The 22,230-nt window shown below is 50.9% G+C and overlaps 1 long non-coding RNA gene across 5 annotated transcripts in view; it reads left to right on the top strand.

Moving 5' to 3' along the window:
- The window catches only part of LOC123278323 (uncharacterized), an 80,796-nt gene that overhangs the window by 20,243 nt on the left and 38,323 nt on the right, over positions 1-22,230 (top strand). The window lies entirely within an intron of this gene.

Below are 22,230 nucleotides of genomic sequence, written 5' to 3'. Positions count from 1 at the left end.
ACAAACAGAAAATCACAAGAAGAAACAGAAATGAGTAATACACATATGAAAAGCAGTCAACCCCACCAGCAACCAAAGCAACGTTAATTAACGCAAAATGCCCTTCTCATCTAACATATTGGCAAAGAATTTTAAAAATACTAATGGCCAGGCCTAGCAAGGGCATCACTATCAAACAAGAATTGAGATGCCCTCCCTCATGTCCCTGCCGTGAGTGAAATGGGTCGGTCCTTGTTTCCTCCCCAGGCCCAGTGACTCCCTGGCTGAGTGCCTTCACTTCTGTTCTGCCTTTCTTCCTCCTCCAACACCCAGGCAGAAACAACTTTTCCCTCATCTAAACCCCCGTCGTCCTGTATCTATGACTCTCTTACCGCAGGTAGTATGAACTCTTTTACTTGATAATATGGATACTAGCAATAGCTAGGGTTTTTTATGGTTTAGAAATAAAGAGCATTTTGTTATCAAATCTGTTCAACAAGCATCTATCGTGCTTCCACGATGGGCACTCGGCACGGATCTGGGTGCTGGGGAGGCTGCAGTGGACAGAACAGACCTGGTGTCCATGTCACAGAGCCGGGTGGGGAGATGGCTGCTAAACCACCAAATACGTAAAAGAGGAAATGCATGGTTTCAGTGGGGGTGACGCCAGAGAAAACGAAGAGGCAAAGCAAGCGAGCAATGGGCCATGGGGGGGCGTGGGAGACATGTCAGCTCAAGATGTGAGAGAAGGCAGCATCTGAGATGAGACTTAAGTGGAGGGAGGGAGCCAGCTATGGGAAAACCTGGGGAAGTTCCTTCCAGCAAAGGGAATGGCATGTGCCAAGGCCCTGAGGCAGGGGCATACTGGGCGGTTCCAGGGCCAGGAGGGAGGCCAGCGTGGCTGGAGAGCCGTGGGGCTGGGGAAATGATAGGAGACGTGGGCAGGGAGGTGGTGGGGGTGGGAACACCCAGGGAGGGCCTCATAGGGGGGCTTTGCATTGTGCTCAGAGGGGGGTGGGGAGCCGCTGGATGGAAGGACTTTGAGCCAAGGAATGTCATGGTCTGACTTTTGTTTTCAAATTGAGATAAAGGACCCGTAAATAAGATTCACTGTTTTAATCTTTTTCAAGTGTACAGTTCACAATGTTGTGCAGCCGTCTCCACCGTCTAATTCCAGAATGTTTTCATCACCCCCAAAAGAAGCCCCTAACCCATTGAGCAGTCCCTCCCATTCCTCCCTCCCCCAGCCCCTGGTAACCACTACGCTACTTTCTGTCCCTGTGGATTTGCCTATTCTGGACATTTCACGTAAACGGAATCGTACAATATGGGGTCCTTCGTGACTGGCTTCTTTTATTTAGCACAATGTTTTCAAGGTTCATCCATCGTGTTGCATGTCAGAACCTCTTCCCTTTTTACAACTGAGTAATACTCCATCGTGTGCACAGACCACATTTTGTCTATCCAGTCAGCCGGTTATGGACATTTGGGCTGTTTGCACCTGACCAACAGTAAAACAATGTCTCTGGGCCCAGAGTGGAGCAGGAGGCCAGGCGGGAGGCGGCTGCCCTCTCTCTAGTGATGCAGGCCAGGGATGAAGGTGGTGGCCGTGCAGGTGACAGACGGCAGAGGGAGGAAGGGCAGCTAGCGAGGTGTAGGGCCAGGGCGAGCCCGTTGATGAGACTTGCTTTCTATCAGGGTCCCCCCACCTGCTCTTTCTCGGTCGTCTGCGTGTCGGCTTTAGTTGTCGGCTTCAGGAACTGGGTAGTGATGACTGAATGAGCTGCCCTCGCTCACCGAGGGAAGTCCCTTCCCCATGCTCCTCTGCCTGGGGCGCGTCCACCCTCCGCGATCTTTCTTTTGAACGAGGATTGCCTGTAAGTGGCGTCTGGAGGGGGCTGCTCGTCCTGCATCAACCTGAAGACGGTATTAACAGCGATTTTCCTCTGCGGGGTGTAGAACCAGTAAGTCAGGACAATGGGCCCCAGCCGAGAAACCTTCCAGAAGTGAGTGCACGCTGGGGCAGAGCCAAGTTCTCAAGCCCCCCCGCCTGCCTCTGGGGGCATCGCTTTCTGTGTCCTGCTGGGAAAACACATGCCTAGAACAATTCCTGAAATTAAGTACCATCCACCGAGTTATTTTAAACCAGAGAACGAGAGAAGCCTTCTTCAACAGGGAGAAATGGATTCGATGCCACGTTCCCACGGCCCTGAAAGGACTCCAGCTCAGTGTCCCACCTGCGACGTGCTTCCGTGTTTTTTCACTAAGGGAGTCATAATTTAGTAAAAAAGAGAGTGTTGTGTGCTTTTTAGGCGAAATGACATTAAGTATGTACCTCACTGGTAAGCTTTGGCAATTGCTGCCCTCAGTATCTTTTTCATTCCTTTTTTTTTTTTTACATTAAAAAAGATCTTTCTTCTTATTTCAAACGGAATACAAACTTAATCAAAATTCAAAAATTCCAAACTCATCCAGCAAAAGGTTAAAATCTGTCACAGTGCGGACACCAAGGGGCCAAGGCTGTCCTCGTATATGCGCTAACGTTCTTGTTGCTGTGTTAGTTTCTATCAGTGACTCCGGGATCTGAGAGCTGGTTTGACTCCGTCTGCGTGTCTGTCTGACTTTCCGCTCTGGGCTGGCCCTGACTGTGACTTGCCATCTGGAAAGAGCACAGAGAAGCCCTGTGATGGAAGTGACAGGCGTCTAGTAGATAACGTAACCGGGTAGTGCACTGGCCAGTCTGAGCTCTTCATACCTGACCTCTCCAGTCGCCTTGAGCCAAGGGCTGATGGACGCAAAGGAGCCAAAAGATACAGCCATGCAGGGAGGGTCCTCAGTGGGTCCTGGACAGCAGGTCTGTAGCTTTCCGGTGTGATTCCTTCCCAGAAACCCAGCTTCATGGTGACCCCAATAACCCCTCCGAGTCACAATTGAATGCCCAACCCTGTCCTAATTCTAATCCATAAAGTAGAGTGACCCTCGTCATCATGGGTTTGGGTGGCCTTGCCCAGCAGGTCCGTCCATCCTCTGTTCCTGGTGGCAGGTCCTCTCCAGACTCCCCTCATTCACTTTTCCTGTGATCTTTTCTGCGTCTCCCCCTAGAACGTTTTCAGAAGCTGAAAGAGAGATTCATCAAATTGCCCGGCTGGCAAATCTGGATGAGAACCTCAGGCTCTCCACCCCTGCGGCGGAAACTCTGAAGCACCCACTGGAGAATTCTTGGAAAACCCGTGGATTCACAGGAAAAGGAAGGATGAAGTTGTGCACAGCAGGCACGGTGTCAAGGTGGTCCCCGGGAGGAGGAGTCCATTTCTGCTATCCTCCGCCATTCTCCCCGGATGGAAGCCTCAGCCGGAGTTTTCTCCGTCAGATGAGCTCTCTGCCTGAGGACAGGACGGCAGCTCTCCCTGCCCAGGGCGGGCGGCTCAGCTGTCCTCCGCCTCCTTGAGCAGAAGGCTGCTCAGCGGCCAGGGAGAGTGTTTGCAGGATCTGAGATGAAGCCTGCCTTGCTCAGAGTAAACCCCGTCTCTCTGTCACCTCTGGAAGCAGCGATGACATCCATTTCATCGGATGCACCTGCCTCCCTGCCTTGAATCTAAGGATGTGAATCCTTGCAAGCAAGTGGAAGGAAGGTGGCCTGGAAGCTGCGCTGGCATGGGGGTCACCTGTACAGTTCCCATCCTGCCTCTTCCTGGTGGGGTGACCTCAGCAAGCTGCGTGGCCCTTCTGAACCCCTGATTTCTAGTTTGTAAGATGGGGACAGTCCTCTGGGGGGTGACTGGGAGGACTGAGGACGGTCATTTCAATGCTAGGGCAGCACCTGGCCCCTGTGAAGTGCTCAGTGCTCGGTGATACTTACTTCACATGTTCACAGTTCCTGACACGGCTGTGGACTTGCCCTTTGCTGTCCCAAGTGTTCAGGTCTCGCATCTATCTGCCTCCTGAACCCTCCCTCAGAACCCCTAGATCACAGTGATTTCTACCTCCAACGTTGTCAGCTCAGTCCACTTCACTGCACCCCAGTGAGCTCTGGACGACACCTGCCACCTGGGCCCTGTGAGCTTCCTGTGGGTGAATACTGCTTCGCCAAGAGCAGGAGGTGGTGTAGGTAGTGGCTCAGCGGTGGTTTACGATGATGGGGAAGAGCATGGACTGGAGTCGCAGTGGTTCGAATCCTGACCAGGCCACCTACTATTAACGTGACTTTATTTCCTTACCTGTGAAATGGGTCCAACAACAGTTCCTCACAGACTTGTTAAAAAGGGTTAAGTGGGACCTTATGCACAGACCTCTTAGAGCTGAGCCTGACGTTGTAAGTGCTGCTTAAGTGCTAGCTATTACTGTTATCCCTACCCATAAAATGTTTAGTCAATTGTGTCTTCTTCCTGAACCTCAGTTTCCTTATCTGCAGTGCAGTGGGAGTAAAAGCTGTCCTCCTGGGCTGTGGGGGATAGATGAGGTGCTGTGTGTGCAGGACTTGGTGTGCGGGAGGCCCTCCATCGTGGTAGCCATTGCTACTGTCAACTCCTGGGGGCAGGACCCTGTCTGGATTCCCCTTTCCTTGGAAAGTTCTGGCAGGAGCTGGCCAAAGATTTAGCAAATAAAGTAACAGGACTCCCAGTTAAATTTGAATTTCACATCAATAGCAAACAGTTTCTCAGTATGTCTCCGATATTGCTTGGGACTTACTATGCTACAAGATTATCCATCGTTGATCTGTAATTCAAATTTAATGGGACATCCTGAATTTTATATGACAATCCTGCAAGAGGAGTTTGTGGGAGGCACAGAAGGTAATCGTGGTCAGAATAGTAAGCGGCCTCGTCAGTGGGGGACAGAGCAGAGGTGCCCGGGGGTCCCAGCTTCTTCTCTCCTCTGCTCCGCATCCCGCTGTCGCCTGGTTGCTGGTCCTGCTGACAGCATCCCACCAGCCTTGCCGTGACTCGCCCTTGGTGGCCCCACCTCGGCAGCTGGCTGTGCTTGCTTGTCCTTGCCCAAGCTTCAGGTTCACTCAGTGACCCTTTGACCCTCCAACTCCTCCCAGGGTCCTTGGCTTCCCCAGCCCCTCCCACAGTGTGTAAGGGCGACTTCTTACTAAACCCCACATTCCTACCGTATTCCTGTTGGTTCTGAGCCCCGCCAGGCCCACCCACAGACCCGACCAGGCCCTGACTGTGGCAGGCCCGGTGACATCTGTTATTACACTGCTTGTTCCTCTTCTCTCACCTTCGGGATCCCTTTCCTGGGGGGAGAAAACAAACTCGGTCACAGGTTTCGTTCAGGAGAAGCGGTGACAACCACCGCCCCTCCTCTCAATGCAAAGAGCAGCCCTTTCAAAGATCATTCTCTCCGGGTGCTTAAAACACTCCCTCCTTTCAACAGCATTTTCATATATTTGCACAAAACCCGAACAGAAGGGCATCTCCAATTACTCACGGTTCCGGCACGTTGTAGCGTAGGCTGCGAGCAATTCTGGGAGCAGGGCTGGCTCCCTCCCTTCACCTGCGGCTCGGAGGGTCTGCGCTGGTTGCATTCACTCTGTAAGGCTTCATTCACCATAATCTTAAGCAAATGTCACCTCTCCATCCCCCTCCCTTTTCCCAACCTGCTCCTCTTGGGGTCTTCCAATTTCAGCAAATGGAAAATCCATTACTCCAGTTCCTCAGACCAAAACTTTCGAGTTCTTCTAGACTCTTCTCTTTCTCTCACATCTGACCCATTGGGAAATCCCTTAACAATTGCCCGAATCTAACAATTGTTCATCCTTCCCGCCACTTCCAACCTTGTCCCAGCATCACCGTCTCTCCACTGCTGTCCCCAACCATCCCCTATGCACCCGCAAGAGAGACCCTTTTAAAGAAGGTCACTCGTTTGCTCAAATCCCTCCAGCATCCCCCCTTTCTGTGCAGAATAAAATCTACGAGTCCGGACCTTTGTTTTTAAGGCCCCAGGTGGTCCAGCCGTCCAGGTATCTGTATCCCCATCTTTCCTACCTGTCTCTTGCTCACTCGGCTTCAGACACACTGGTCTCCTTGCTGCCCCTGGAATGTACCCAGCTTGCCCCATCTCTGGCTGTCTACTTGCTGGTCCTCCTGGATGAAATGTTCTTTCCCCCAAGTACACAAATGGATGCTCCCTCCCTCATTTCATGACGTCTTTGCCTGTCCGTCCCCTCATGCAAGAGGGCTCTCCTCACACCTTGCCTTCTTTTTCCCTCTTGCCGCCCATCGCCTCCAGATGCCCGGTGTGCGTATGGTTTGCTCACTGTCGCCCCCAGGGACCGTGTGTTGTCCGCTGCCCCACCCTCATCCCAGAAGAATGCTTTCGTACGGTGAATACTCGGCAGGTAGGCGTGGAATCCACGAATCGCGGTCTGGTGAAGAGGTGGGAGGATGGCCAGCCCTCTGGGCTCCAACAGGGAGTGAAACTGTGCCACACAACACGTGGCCAGTCCTGGGAGCGGCTGGGAGATGGAAAGCTCTGTCTGTGGCAGCAAACTCACATGACAGTGAACCAAACTTCCGGAAGTTTCCGTCCAAGCCCCTCATGTCTGCTGGTGGAGCTCACTTTGATTCTGTGCTCGTTGTGTCTGCTAATGCCTCCTCTTCCTTTACTTTATTGCCAGAAATATCTGTTCATCACAGAGCACCTCTCAGGCATTTAAAAGGACATAAAACCGAGCCTTGCCCTCCAGTAAGAAGAATGATGAAAAGTTTTGCTCCGTGACCCTGGCCTCCAAGGGGCTCCCCTGTCCTCAGGTCATTTCAGCCCATGTGAGCCCCTCAGCCATTCTCAGAGGTCAAGGGGACACATATTCTGTCTACTTGCAGCTAGAAAACCGGAGTTTGCAGAGTTAAATGGCTTCCCCTAATCTTACAGATGTTGAATGTTAGAGATGACGCAAACCAGTTGGTTCTCCTTTGTTTTTAATTTAAAGAAGACATTAAATAAAGAGAAATTTAAGATAAAAATTGTCCATAATCCCCCGTCTCCAACACAGCTGTTTTCGTTTCCCCACCCTCCTTGTTCACACGACAGACATGTCACAGAACTGCTGTCAGAGGCGTGACTCAGCATCGTTAGAAATATTTGTCATTTTGCAATACAGTCTCCAATTAACATTTTTGTGTGTGTGTGTGTGAGGAGGATTGGCCCTGAGCCAACATCTGTTGCCAATCTTCCTCTTTTTGCTTGAGGAAGACTGTTGCTGAGCTAACATCTGTGCTGGTCTTCCTCTACTTTATGTGGGACACTGACACAGCATGGCTTGACGAGTGGCATGTAGGTCCACACCCAGGATCCGAACCTGCCAACCCCAGGCCACCGAGGCGGAGTGCACACATCTAACCACTACGCCACCAGGCCGGCCCCTCAATGATCATTTTTAATGACTGCATAGTAGTCCAACAAATAAAAATTCCAAATAGCGTGTCTTTAGGTTATTTCTACATATTTTGAAACTATAATGTTGCAGTGAGAAATTCTGAGTTGTATTACTTTCTTTCTTTTGAGCCCAGGTTTGAGGACTCTGTTATGGGTTGATGTCCCCCCAGTATATGCTGAAGTCCTGACCCTCAGGACCTCTGAAGGGGACCTGATTGGGAAATAAGGTCTTTGCAGATGTAATTGGTTAAGACGAGGTCATTAGGGTGGGTATCAATCCGATAGGATGGTGTCCTTAGAAGAAGAGAAAAACCCTAGGTGAAGACAGAGACATAGGGAGAAGCCATATGATGACAGAGGCAGAGATGGGAGCAATGTGTCTACAAGCCAAGGGACCCCAAGGACTGCCGGCCACCACCAGCAACAGGGAGATACAAGAAAGGATACTCCTCGAGAGCCTTCGGAGAGAGCCTGACCCTGCCGACACCTGGATCCCAGCCTTCTGGCCTCCAGAACTGCGAGAGAATAAATTTCTGTTGTTTCAGGCCTCCCACTTTGTGGCGCTTTGTTGTGGCAGCCCCAGGGAGCCGACACAGACGCCAATTCTGGGATTCCCTCCAGGATACCATGCAAACCCACATCTCACTGTGTCCCGCTGACCGTGGATGACTATGAGCCCCAAGCAAGCCAGTGCAGGTCCAGCCACCTTGGGGAGCGGCCGTCCTTGTTGTTTAGCCTCCGCGGCTACACTGGGCAGAGGCCTCGGCATTCCTCCAGGCTGGGCTGGCACAGTCTTCCATGCAGGGATGGAATCCAAGGACTTCGCCCCCTCAAGGTCAGCAGTGCAGCCAGCCGGGGGCGGCTGCGCAGGCCAGCTTCACATTCCTCCTCAGCATTCAGCCATGCGTCCTCACCACGCAGGTTTGCAGTTGGCCCCTGTGTTGAGACACAGGTATGCAGCTCAGCGAGGCCTTGGTTCACCCCCCGCTGGGCCTGGGAACCTGCCTGCACCTCATTAACCCTGGGATGTCATTTCATTCCTGACATTGTAGCCCCAGGAGCCAGCGAGTGTGCAGTTCGCTTAGAAGGTAGCCTTCTGAGAAGCTCTGATCTGGAAGGTCCTCCCTCTGGATCAGGCTTGCCTGTGCCCAGGCAGCATTTATATCATTATTTCAGTGCGGCTGATAGTGCCAGGCCTGAGTTAACGTCAGCGGTGATGGTGCATCTTCATCTGCCAGTTTGCAGCTTTGCTGTGTTGGCAAGTGTTCTCTTGGCATGAAAAGATGATTCCTGGAGGTGGCCCCATGGCATAGAGGTTAAGTCTGGCGTGCTCTGCTTCACAGGCCCAGGTTAGCAGATTTGGATCCTGGGTGCAGACCTACACCATTCATCAAGCCATGCTGTGGGACCCACATACTGAAAATGGGGGAAGATTGGTACAGATATTGGCTCAGAGCTAATCTTCCTCACCAAAAAAACAAAAAACAAAAAACAAAAACCCACGTGATTCCTTTGCTCCCCGTTTTGGTCAGTTTCTCTCCCTGGACTAACTTTTGAGCTCAGCTGAGGGTATGAGCTGTGCCTTTAGAGAGAGGAAATCCTCTAACAGCACTGGTTCCTGGAGAGGCAGGAATAAGGAGGCCCAGTGGAAGTGCCTGCAGAACCATGGGTGTCTCTCCCTAGAAAAGACCTGTCTGTGCTCTTGGCTCAGGATTTTAGTCTCCGCTCAACCACCGTGAAAGTGGCATCTAGGGGCTTATCTCATATGCGTGACAGACGGGATGTGGGCCTGGGGGCACTGGGTGGGCTCCCGGCTCCCCTACTCCCCGCTTGGTGACCCAGGCTCACTGTAGCCTGATGCTCGCCCAGCCCCCTCCCCGAGTAGGGGAGGGGAGAAGTGGGTGAGGCCAGGGTGAGCGCCCAGCAGCACTTTCCGATTTTCCGGGTTGGAAGGAATTTCCGAGGTACCTCGTCAGCACCTTTCCGAAGGAGGAAACAGTCAGGGTCACCTGTTACACTGCCCAGCGGTGCCAGCTGGACAGACAGGGCGGGAATCGAAGTCTCGGGAGTTCTCAACTCCGCACTGTTTCTGCCACGTATTTGGGACAAAAAACACCTGTCTATGGGATTATCGATAATAGATGTTATTAGTGACGTCTCCCCCGGTAACTGGCCGTGCGTCAGCCGGGGTGGCCCACAGTGCTTTCCCTGGGGTCCATTCATGTGGATCGTGATGCCCATGGGCTACCTGGTGTGGCCTCCTGAGGGAGGAGGGGGCTCTCCCCAGCCACTGCTTCCATTGCGCTGACCCAGACCTGCTGCACGTGGGATTGGAGGCGGGGGCTCAGGTGGACCCTGGGCAAAGGCATTCGTGGCCAGGTGCCGTGTTGGGAAAGAGGCAGGAAGAAAGAACCAGAACCGTCCAGCCTTCCTGGCAGGTCTTGGGAGAACTGACTTTCCTGCCAGAAACTTTAACATGCAACTTAATGAAGACAAGATTTTTGTGCAAATTTCCTTTCAAAACCGCCACAGCTCTGCAGAACGGGACACAGAGCACACCCGGCTCTGAGATTCCCTTATCTACAGCGGCAAATCAAAGACACCTGGGCTGCTCTGCAGTGTCACAACCCAGAGACAAGTCGAGGCTGCTGCCTGGCCTGCCGTGCACCGTGTCCCGGCTCCACCCCAGTGCAGCCAGAGTCCCCACCATCACGCAGAGAGCCTGCTCAGTGGGGTGGTGCCTGTCCCTGTGCTCCTGGCAGGGGCTGAGTGGCCGGAGCATCCGAGGGCAGATTCGAAGGCAATGGTGGGGGGTGTCAGCTCTTTCCTTTTGGGGTGCAGTGGGCGGATTTTGGTGGTAAGCACGAGCTTGTCCATACTGCCCATCCCGGGGGGCACCAGGTTTGGCCCCTGATGTCTGGTTGCGGTTTTGTTTAGGGCGAGGATGTGAAAGGCAGGAGGGTGTATTTACGCGGTGGTGTGAACCCTTTGGACTTTGGTTGGAGGGCAAGGAGAGAGAGCAGCTGCCCTGAGGCAGGAAGCGACACCTCCGGGCTGGCAGGGGACGGCTTCTCCGGGCAGTTGCTATGCCTTTGATGTTGGCTGTCCTGTCCTCTCTCTCTGACCACCGGACAGCCGGGTGGACTTAGAGGGAGGTGCAGGCTTACATCCGTTTCCGGGAAAGCAGCCGCCAGCAAAGGTCACTCCAAGGACTCTGGGCGGGGACCTGGGGCCTCTGGAGCCCCTCCGAGGGGCACCTGCTCCGAGCCCAGGATTTGGCCCCATGTGTCATTTCCAGACCTCGGTGGGCATTTCCAGCCTCTCTAGGCAGATTCCAGCCAGGTGGCAACGTAAGTCCCACCCCTGGGTCCTGGTGCTGGGGTCATGCTTCTTAACTTACCACAATTCACCGCAGAGGACCTGGGCGATTGTGTTACTGTGGGGAGAGGGTTGAAAAAGAAATGTCCCAGACGCATTTAAAGAGTTAGGAGCCTGATTTAAAACAGGGAATAGGAAAGTCTTTAAAAATATCTTAATTTTTTAAAAATTAAAAATATCTTTAAAATAACATTTATTTTCTTATTATAGAAGATTAAATGTTTATTGTAGAAAATCTAGAAGTAAAAGTATAAGGGAAAAGCTGAAAATCACCCTGAATTCCACCAGAAACTGACAACCCTTACTAACTTTATGGTCTGGTCTTGATAAACAGACAGACACACAGACTCTCACACCTTCACAGGCAATTGAGGCAATGCTACAAATAAAGGATACGTCTTTTTCTTTTCATTCAAATTCCATTATCAGCACATCTTTGAAAACATGAATTTTAACAGCTACTTACCATTCCATGGAAAGGCTGAGCAATTTATTTAACTAACCCCTTACAGATGATGTCCAAATTTAGTTGAAACAAATCAAAATGTACAAGTTTGTCTTATGAAATAGAATGAGAAATGTGCCATGTGTGCCTCAGTTTCCCCATCTCTCAAGTGGGGTAACACTGCCCTGGCTCAGGTGGCTGGTGTGGCCTTTAATTAATATTTAAGACCAGCCTTGCGATTCACGAGTTAAGGATTGCTGTTTAAGTCAAAGGTTTTGTGTAATTGTTTGTAATTATTATAATTTGCTCATTACGGGCAATTAGCGCGCTGGAGGACAACAGAGAAGAATTTATTTGGGAGTCCATCTGCGTCTTTGTCTTGCTAGAGCTGGCCAGGGAGGTTCAGAAGGCCCATGATTTTCTTCCTGGCTAGAGAGACAAGGATCGGCCAGAGCGCAGCCAGTCTTAAACGGGCCAGGTAATCACTGATGAAGGTGGAATGCCACCCGGGCGGGAGGGTGACTGGTGCAACGTGGCGGCTCGAGATTTCCCTTGGCTTTCCTGATTTTAATCTCCAAGCATACAGAGATAAGTCACCAGGGTTTTCATCTTAAGCCTCTTCGAGGCCGAAAGAATATTGGTTCATTTAGAGTTTCTGCAAATGCTCATAATGGCCCACAGGCTGTGTCATCTCTCCTTAGACTCTTCAGAAGTTCTCAGATGAGATTAATTACGGCTCTCAGCATCCCCATAAAATGAGAGGAAGAGGTCAAGGAGAGCAGTTGAAGACCAATGAATTGAGCACACATTTGCCACAATTTGCAGAGATGTTTATAAAGTCTGTCTGCAGAGGGATTATGATCATATTTTCTGACCTCAAAGCCGGACAAATGGTCTGAGCAAGGTCTGTTTCTTCATCTATGAGTAGAGTTATGTAAGACAAGGAGAGCGAAGGTTTGCAATGGGTGCTAACCTGGAAAACCCAGGCCATGTGGACACCTTACACATGGGAGCAATGTCTACAGTCCTCGGTGGGAAATCTCAATGCCCTAGCCTGTTTTCCAGAATATTCTGTATCTTGCAGATTGCCTGATGGCGGTTTCAGAAGTACTGGAGACCCGTAGGAGCAGTAATGAAGATTTGACATTCTCAATACTCTTTCCCCATTGGGTCTGGCTTCAATGGCTTGACCTTAGGGGGCTGTGTGTGTGTGTGTGAATGGGGAGCAGCGGTGGTGGGGAAGGGTTGTTTAGACCATTCTTGAGTCAACCTCTAGTTCTGAGTTGTCTGGGGAACAGATTTAAATCTGAGGTAACTGGGGGATTCAGTCTGTTGACTGATCCAGATTTAGGCTAGGACCCACGGGCTGCAGAAGATAGACAAGGGTACACCCCATGTAGACTGTTTCTATGGGCATCCAGTAGTGGCTCATTACATGGCTAGGCTGACCCTTAGATTTACTGTCAGACTTTGAAAAAGAAATTGGGATGGTTTCAAGGCCTCCAGAAAGCAAAGGAGGGGATGCATGGGGTGCCCGCCACATCTTCCTTTTCCAATCGAGATAAAATAGTAGATCTGTTATCCCCATAGCTCAAGTTTAACTGGTTCTGAGCAAACCAAAGGGCTTCTGTAGATTTTGTGCTGAGTGATTCTAGCATGGCCCTACTCAGTTATTGAAATATTGAGTTCTTTTTCATTTCCATTTCATTTCCCAAAGCCTTCCCAAGGCTTTGTGCATGTAAGCCAGAATGTCTTGGTTTTACCAAACTATCTCAGATGAGATGTTGAGTGCCCCATGGTTCTCTAATTCTTGAAATGCTGGCTAATAGAAAACATAAATCTCTTAGGTGTTTTCTCTTCTCATTTTCTAGATCAGTTGTCTCCAAAGTGGGTACATGACCTTCCATGATTTTATAAGACGATCTAGTGGAGGTGTTCAGGAAGAAAATTCTAGAATGTCAATTTGCATGGTTTTCAATTTCACCTTGTTGATTTTTTTGAGCATGTTTTATAATATACACAGTACATGAGCATTATTAGAGGTAAGCACAACATTTTTGTCACTGATAGAGATGCCATAGACCAGGGGTCAGTAAAGTACAGCCCACAGCCCAAATCCAGCCCACCCCCTGTTATTGCCTGGTCCACAAGCTAAGACTGGTTTTTACATTTTTAAAAGGTTGGGGGAAAAATCAACAGAAGAACACTATTTTGCGACACATGAGAATTGTATGAAATTGAAACATTAGCGTCCATAAATAAAGTTTTATTGGAACACTTTCATGCCCGTTCATTTACGTTATCCATGACTGCTTTTGCACACCCCAATGGCAGAGCTGAGGAGCTGCAAAAAGATGGAATGGTCCGCAAAGCCAAAAATATTTACCATCAGGTCCTCATAGAAAAAGTTGGCCAACCCCTGTCCTTAGACCATCGGCTTCCGCTCCTGGGACGATATCTTTGTACCAACTCACCTTTGTGGAAAGAGAGTATTTTTAAGCTCCATAAACTTAACTTCCTTAAAGAACTTACCACATGTATCTTGGATGACCTCTGCTAAGAATTTGCCTGGGGTCAGGAGGGAGCTGGTGGAGGAGGGGAAGGAAACGCTGAGAAACACCTTGAAGTTGGACGGTGAGAAGTCAAGAACCTGTGCAGAGTTGACAGTCACGTGTTCAAGAGCAAGCTGTCTTATCCCCTTCAACTCGCCATTATCTTTGTTGGAGGGTTAATGCTGGAGTCATCCTGTGGTTAGACTCATCACCATCGTCACCTTAATAATAAGGCTGCAGTGTCCTGTACTCACCAAGCTCCCTTCCCCGCGGAGCCCACAGCACTTCACACATGTTTACTTTTGCCACAACATTCCTGGGAGTGGTGTTTCCATTGGATAAGATCTCTTGTGATCGGTTCACTTCTCTTTAGGAACATGAAACAAAAACAGACAAACCCTCGTCATTAGTGGGGATCGGGGGGCGGGGTACTTCCAGCAAAGCCCAAGTGGTTCTTCACAAGTATTTCTCCTTCCGTGTTTTTTAAAACTGAGGAATGGAGGTGAATGATTGGATCTAGCCCCAGCACCTCGACTGATCCAAAAATGGAACCTTGTCGGACTCTCTCTTTGGTCAGCCGGTCTGCCACCTTGAGTAGGAAGACTTAGGTTCCAGGAGCCCTGGTGATCTCAAAGGTTTGATGAGCACACAGGTTGGTGGATGTCTGAAAAAGCAGCTCTGAAGGACTCAGGTGAGGGAGCGCGTGTGGGTGTGGAAAACTGGTCTCCAAAAACGGGATCCAGTCAGCCTGAGCGAGAACACAGGCCCGGCAAGGAAGCGGCTTATTCCCAATGTTGGAAGGAAACCAAAGCGGCTGATGGTTTCTGAGTCCGTGTAATTTCCTGATGGACGCTCCAGTCGGAGAAGAAGCGGAAAACCTCCGAGTGCTTAGTGAGAAAGGAAACGGTTCTGATTGGGCAACCCTGACTCAGAGAAGATGGAAAATTTCATTCTGGGAGGAAGAATGTGCTTAGTGACATTCGCTGGATGTCACCAGCCCAGAAACCCTGGGTAGCTCTGAGTAAACTTTGCTTACTAATATTATGGAATGACTTCAGCTTAAGGGAGTACGAAGTACACTTTCCAGAAAAGCAAAAACCACAACAGTGGGCAGAGCGCTCACTTCCTTCGCTTGCATGTTGGGGACTGTTCACGTGATTTCTGGGAAGGCTGGTGTTGCCCTCCACGCGTATTCAAGAAACGCAGGTCTCTGCATGTTAGTGACTGTGTTGGAGGTTTCGGCTTTCTTGGGAGCCATGCCGTGGTGACCCACTGGGGGAACTCGAGGACCAGCCACCTCTACCCCCTGAAGCCGGGTCTCCTGGATGCTTGGGCGATGATGTGCTCAGCAGAGGCGTGGGACTGAGAGCCCTGGCCCCCGGCTCTGGAGACAGGCATGACACCGTGACCACTTGGAATGGTCAAAGCAAATGGGCAGTATTTCTCTTTTTATTAAAAGTATTGTAAAAGTGTAAACAATAACAATATTAAAGAAAAAAAGCAAAAAACTCCAAATCCACTACCCTAATGTAATGACTATTTTTATTTCCGAATATTCACTTACGTAAGTTCTAGAACACTCTCAGTGATGGTGCACTCATGCTTTATTTGCATGGGGACCACCTCAAAATGAGTGAAATAATCGGGTCTTTCTGGAACTAGTGGCACAAAAGCCATGCTCTTTCTTACCCCCTGAATTTGCCTGCTGTGTATGTCCAGGGACAAGGTCGCGGCAGAAGATGGTACTGGACTCCCATGTCCGGAAGCAGTGCCCTGAAGCAGCCCCTGAGCCCTTCACTGATGTGTTGATGTGAGGCCTTGAAGCTGCCCACCCTCCCCCCACCCCATCCTGCTCTTGATTACTGCTTTCAGTGGCGAATGGCTTCTTCTGAAGGATCAGTGTCTTCAGAAATTGTCTTCTGAGGGCTCCGCCCTTTGAGCCCCTCCATCCCCACGCGTGTGCCAGGAGGGCCCTCGTCTCCCGCAGACACATTCTTAGGCTAAGGTAACGGGTTAGAAGTGGAAGGGGCCACTAGGAAGGATAGCGATGTGTGCATGTGTGTGTGTGGTACGGTTGTAGCATAAACTGATAAACCCAACCCTGAAGGCAACTCTCAGAACAGGCATTTCCAGAATGTTCTGAGGAGCATCATTGCCATAAGCTCGGCTTCTCCAGTTAGAGCCCTGTGGTGGACACCCGTTCACGGGGATGAACCAATTCTGCTGGTAGATTTGTTCTAAGCCGTGTGTTGTTGCTTCAGAGGCACATCTTATAAAGGGAGTGGGTTTGCCTCGCCTGAACCCATGTCTTGGGAAGAGGGGAGGTGACAGGCACCTGGAGAGGGGCATTTCCACATCAGCCACAGCGCGAATTTCCACACCTCTACCCAGGGGCCCGAGGGAGTCTGTCTGTAGAACATGACCCAGGAAAAGCCCACGGAACTGTCAGGAGGAAATCTTGCATCCTCACTGAGAGAGAAGCCTCCGTCAGGGGAAGTGGAGGGACCACTCAGTGGGCTGAGCTGATGCACTGGAGCAGGGCGGGCTCCCAGCAGTGCCCGGGCTATTCGTGCAGCTGCAGAGGGAAGGCGCAGACAGCAAGAAAGCATTCGCTCATTCATCCTTTTATTGGGGAAACTAGCGGAGGAGACTTAAAAAAATAATATCAAAACCACTGTAAATAAATAATACATCTTTGCTGTCCGCTAGAACCTCAGTGTGGGGTGAGCAGTGGCTGAAGGAAGGGCCGCACGTAGGTGGGACCACACACACAGTCCTCCCCTCGGCTCCCCTGCCTGCGTTCCTGCCCTGGGTAGGTGGCCCCTGTCACCCGGAGTCCTCTGTGGCTCCTTGTGGTGGTTAATTTTATGTGTTGACTTGTCTGGGCCACGGGGTGCCTGGATATTTGGTGAAGTGTTATTCTGGGCACGTCTGTGAGGGCGTTTCTGGGTGAGATGAGCGTCTCAATCTGTAGACTCAGTAAAGCAGACTGCTCTCCCCAGTGCGGATGGGCCTGATCCAGTCCACTGAGGGTCCACGTAGAGCAAAAGGCAGAGGGAGGGAGAATTTGCTCTCTCTGCCTGACTCTTTGAGCTGGCACATCGACCACCTGCCTTAGGACTGAGACCTGGAATAGAGCTACACCGTCGGCTCTCCTGGGTCTCCAGCTTGTCGACCGCAGATCCAGGGACTTCTCAGCCTCCGTAACTGCATGGGCCAATTCCTTATGATAATATACGTGTGTATCTCCTCTTGGTTCAGTTTCTCTGGAGAACCCTGACCTGCACACTCCCCCTCCTCTCCCACATCGTGAGTTGTCTTCTGCGTTTGGCTCAGCTTCCATGACTTCCCCCAGGACCAGGTCTTCACTCTCTCCCACCTGGACGGCTGCAAAAAAATGCCTGGATGACCAACCTGGGCCCGTGCTCAGCTCCTTCTGACCCATTCTCGAGTGGCTGTCAGAGCAACCTGGAAGAGCATCTGACCTTCTCATCAGAACGTCTGCTTCTCATTCCACGTCTCCCGGAAGCCTGCATGCTACCTGACCAGGACTCCCCCCATTCCCAGCCTCCCCCCGGCTCCGCCCCAGTTCCCAGCCCATGGGTCCTCTTCTGGTAGCACAGTGTTCTTTTCCTCCATAGCACTTTGATCCATGGCAGTTAAATAGCCACACATGTAGCTGTTTCACTGCTCTCTCAAAGACTAGGTTGTGAGCTCCAGATCACTGTGCCTCTATCCTGTTACCCTCCCAGACTCCGGCCTACTCCAGGGCGGGCTTTGTGAGAGTTATGGAGTGAGTGATGGATCTCCAGGAGCACGAGGGGTAAGAGAATTCCTGGGACAGGAGGAGTGCAGAGGACGTGGCCTTGGCCTGTGTGGGAAAGTGTGACAGCTGGGATACGGTGGGAGGGTGGAGGAGGTGCTGGCGATGGTGCCGGGGCCGCAGCCTGGAGGGCTCTGTGCTTCCCTCTCTGAGCCTGGACCCATCCCGGAAGTGGGGGGAGTAAGGACCCTGCCCAGGGATGCTGAGCAGGAGGCCAGACGGTGGTGTGGACACTAACGCAACGTGACCTCTGAGCTCAGGGTGGAGGCTGGCTCCTGGGGCACGGACTGGGACAAAGGTCAGAGCTGACATGGTATCAGGTTTGTCAATTGTGCAGGAAGATGATGTGCCTCACGAATAAGGGACAGGAGCCAGCTTGGGGTGGTTTCCATCCTAGCATAGGCCCCTGGGGACCACTGATGGTGAGCCTCTAGGTCTTAATATTCAAAATGAATATTTTTATCTGGGGAGGCTGTGGGGTTGGCCCCTCAGGTCCCTTTCCTCATCTAGGAACTGGCAATCAGGACTGTGCTATTTTATTTATGGAATGAACGTGCTCCCACGGCAACAGGAACGACTTCAATCCTTCGAGCAAGTCATCCTTTGTGCAAATAAGTCTGTTGGCATTTTAGGTGATTCAACTTCCTCTCCAAACCTCTGCCTCCCATCCCAAAACACAGCGGAAGCTCCAAAGAGCAAGTCTGTCTTCCTCAGTGGGAGAGCGGGCTTGACAGGATGGGGACAGAGCGCGCAGATGGCCTCATGCACCCGGGGGTAGGACGTCCCTCCAGTCTGGCTGTGTCCTTAAGTGAAGCTTCTGGCTCCAAGGGCCACATTTCCAACTGACACGATGCAGCTTGGGCTGGCCAGGTGGGGAGCGAGCAAGGCCTGGAGGTGCTGGAGAATGTGGGCAGGGGGCTGTGTTCCCAGAGGGGCATGGCTGCCCTGAACAAGGTGTTTTCTGATCTTTAGATGCAAATGTGTGTGGGGACAAAAGCCCAGAGCAGATCTGTTTTTCCTTCACACCTTTCTTCAGGCTCTTCCCCTGCTAAGAACCAGTCCTTTCCCACTTATCGCTCATTTATCCAAGCTCTGACTCCCCCCAACCTCCACCGCCTGCACAATGCCCAGACCAGAAGCCCCTTCTTCCCCTATAGAGACTGTCCCCACCCATTCGTACCTCAACCTCCCAAGACACCTACTGCCTGGACCAGGGTCTCCCAGGGCCTTGGAAAGCAAGGGTCCCGTGTGATGTCAACACATCTTGAAGATCCACTGGATTTGGGGATTTGTTGATTGAGAAAAGGTGTTAGAAATTTGTTGACTGAGAAAAGGTGTTGATTGTCAAAAAGGTGTTATAAACTCCTAACTCTTTTTTTTTTTTTGAGGAAGATTAGCCCTGAGCTAACTACTGCCAGTACTCCTCTTTTTACTGAGGAAGACTGGCCCTGAGCTAACATCCGTGCCCATCTTCCTCTACTTTATACATGGGACACCTGCCACAGCATAGAGTGCCAAGTGGTGCCATGTCCGCACCCAGGATCAGAACTGGTGAACCCCAGGCCGCCGAGAAGCAGAACGGGCGAACTTAACCACTGTGCCACCGGGCCGGCCCCTCCTAACCCTTTTAAAGAATTTGGATTTTGTCAATCCTAACAGCACTTACATATTATTGAAACACAGTTAAGCATACTTGTTGAGTTTTTAGACAATGCTTGATTGCCATCTGGATGAGTAGATCCTTTGTCATAATTCTGTGCTTTCTAAGCCCGGGTCGTGTGGCTCACCCAGGATGGAATTACGTAAGCTACTCAGCGAGCACACGGTGTTCCTGGATTTCACGTCAGACGAATAAAGGCCTTGTCTCCCGGGGGAGTTTGTCAGGCCTCTTGGGGGGCTGGGACGATGTCTGGTGGCAGGTGCCCTGTGCAAGGAGGGTGTAAAATGCAGGCTTATTGTTAAGATGACATCGTAGCAGGGCCAGAAGGGCTGGATCCCTGAGACCAAGTGTTTTGGGAAAAACAAGTCTCTGATGAAAATCTCCATTGTGGTTACACAAGGAGACACAGTCATTCAGGAGGCAGAAGTCGGGCGTAAGTAAGGCCGTCCGAAGCATGTTTTGTTGGGGAAAAATAGGCAGGGCCATGAAAATAGTCGGAGCTCAAAATCTCGTCCTGGAATACAGGGACGGAGGTGTAGGCCAACTGCATTAGAACATTCCAGAAGGAAAAAGCTGGGAGCTCCCCCTTTGTAGTGAAGAAGATGTGCAGGGACTGGAGTGGGTTAAGGGAGTGAGGTGGGGGCAGATAGCACGTGAAAACCAAAACAACCGTGTGATGGGGGAAGAAAAAAGGAAAAAAAAAAGAGAAGGTTTTCATGGGGACAGCCCAACACCCAGGCTTGACAGAAACCAGAAACAGGTTAAAACAATGGTAATTAAAACTCCCCTTTGATGTGACGTGTGGGGCAGAGTAACGACTTCCTTAGAAAAGACTGGATTATTGCAACTAGCACTATTCTTGTGAAAATACCCTTCTCCAAAGAAGATAATTATTTGGCTCGTAATTATCCCTCATATTAATAGGAATTCAAAAGTTCCATTGTTCACGTTAGGTTGGGTCTCTAGTTCTTAATTTGGGGAACCGTGAAAGATTTGGGAGTACAATGGGGTGCTCATAGGCCCTGACCTCAGAGCCATCCCTTCCACCAGCCGTGCAGGGTCTACCACTTTTCTGAGTGAAAAGGACACTCTGGTGCAGGGGGACGACACCAGCCAAAAGTCGCAAACCTCAAGATCTGTCCTGGCTCTGCTTGGGGACCTTGTGCCATTGCCCCCACCCTGGGGCCCTTGGTTGGGCTTGATTGCCTCTGAAGTCCCTTGCAGGCTGGGTGTCTATCCTATTCTAGAAAGCGTCTCTGAATGACGGTTCTTTCCTGTAGCGTCAACAGCTTGTGGGCATGGGGATCAGCCAATGCGGGCACCAGCTCTAACTCAGTCCCAATCAGCTGGGTGACCTTGGGCAATTTGTTTAACCTCCCTGAGCCTCAGTTTTCTCATCTGTGAAATGAGGTTAATAATAATCGTTTTTTAAAAAATCTCAAAGGCTGTTGGGAGGGTTAAGCGCTCAGTGACTGATATAAGCCCTGGGACAAAGAGTTACCCAGCACAACGCAGCACCAGGAGTTGGGTGGAAGCCTCTCTTGGGATCTGAGGCATTATATGATTGGCCAAAGGGGACCCATCCCAGAGTGAAATAGGTGAGAGTATGGACAGAAATACCCAGGGTTCAATTAAATCCGGCTGGATACGCTCGGATTCCAGGTTCCAGTGTAACGGTGCGAATGTTCGTTAGATTGCAGTGGCGGCACTCAGGCCTCAGCCAGTGTCACAACCCCCGGGGAAGGCTTGTTAAAATGTAGACTTCAGGGTTTGTGGTTCAGAAGGTCCGGAGCGAGGCCCATGAGTCTGCACTGGTAACAAGCTCCCTCGGATGCTGAGCCGCTGGCCGGGGAAGCACCTTGAGAACACTGGATTACAGATTACATCCTAACGCTGTTCTGTTTTTCCCTCCAAATTTGAGTATGCTTAGACCCCACTTAAAAGGGAAAGAAAATCATGGATTCTCTCATCTGTAAAATATTGAGTTAGTCTTATTCTCCGAAAGTGTCTTTCGACTGTGAATTTATGGAAGTAGAATAATTTTTTATATTTATATGATCACCGAAGTGCAAAATTAAAAGAAATATTTTTTCCCGAAAAGATGCAACCCATGGAATTCAACCTAAGAGACATTATTCTAAAAAGGAAACATTTCTCATTCTTTTTTTAAAAAATTACTCTGTCGAGGTCATACTGGTTTATAATACTGTGTAAATTTCAGGGGTACAGAATATCTAATTCTTTAGTACCCTTAGGGGTAACGAGGGAGTAAAAGTGGGAAGGGGGTGGGAGGGGCTGGATCTGAATTTGAGTCCTTTCTTCACTGAGCGTCCGTGGCTGTGCACCCCTGGCCCTTGTTCCCCAGGTGTGAAGCACTGTGCACAGTGTGCATTTGCATGAGGTCCTGAATCTTGCCGTCTGGTCTCCTATCCGGCAATGCAGAACCTTCTGTGGGCCAGGGCAGGCTGGCAGGGTTGCTGGCTGAGGAAGGAGCGGGTGGGAAGCTGGACTGGGACAGGGTGGGAGGGGCCCGGCCCTGGGGTGAGCGCTCCCGGGGTCCTATGTCGGTGGCCAGCTCCCACATTTAGTATAGGTGAAGAAAAGAGCAATGGTTCAAGCACAGAGTTGAGAGCTCCCCTGGGGGCGGCTGACAGGAGAGAGGACACAAAGTACGTGACAGGTGACATCTTTCCATCACCCCGGGAGAGCAGGGGGAGGGACCTGCCTGTTTGACTAGACCGAGAGGAAAACCAGGAGCACCTTCACGCCTTCAACAGGTCTGCCGAACTAAGCCTTGAGTCTCTTCCGCGTGGTGTGCCGCCCGTCCTGTTCTGCGGGACTGTCCTTCTAAAGAACGCTGTCGGTGGGTTGCTGTTAGCTAACTGCCCCCTTTCCTTTCTGACTCCTGTGCCATCTCCACTGCCACGTGATACACTCTGAGAAGTGATGACACTAATGGTGGTACCGCGTGTCTAGCTCCTGTGGAGTTCCCACTCCTGTCTTCGCCGTC

This window comes from Equus asinus, chromosome 18 (assembly GCF_041296235.1).
Source record: "Equus asinus isolate D_3611 breed Donkey chromosome 18, EquAss-T2T_v2, whole genome shotgun sequence".
Taxonomy (NCBI): Eukaryota; Metazoa; Chordata; class Mammalia; order Perissodactyla; family Equidae; genus Equus; species Equus asinus.
Note: the sequence above shows the minus strand (reverse complement) of the source record. Positions and strands in the feature narration are given on the sequence as shown.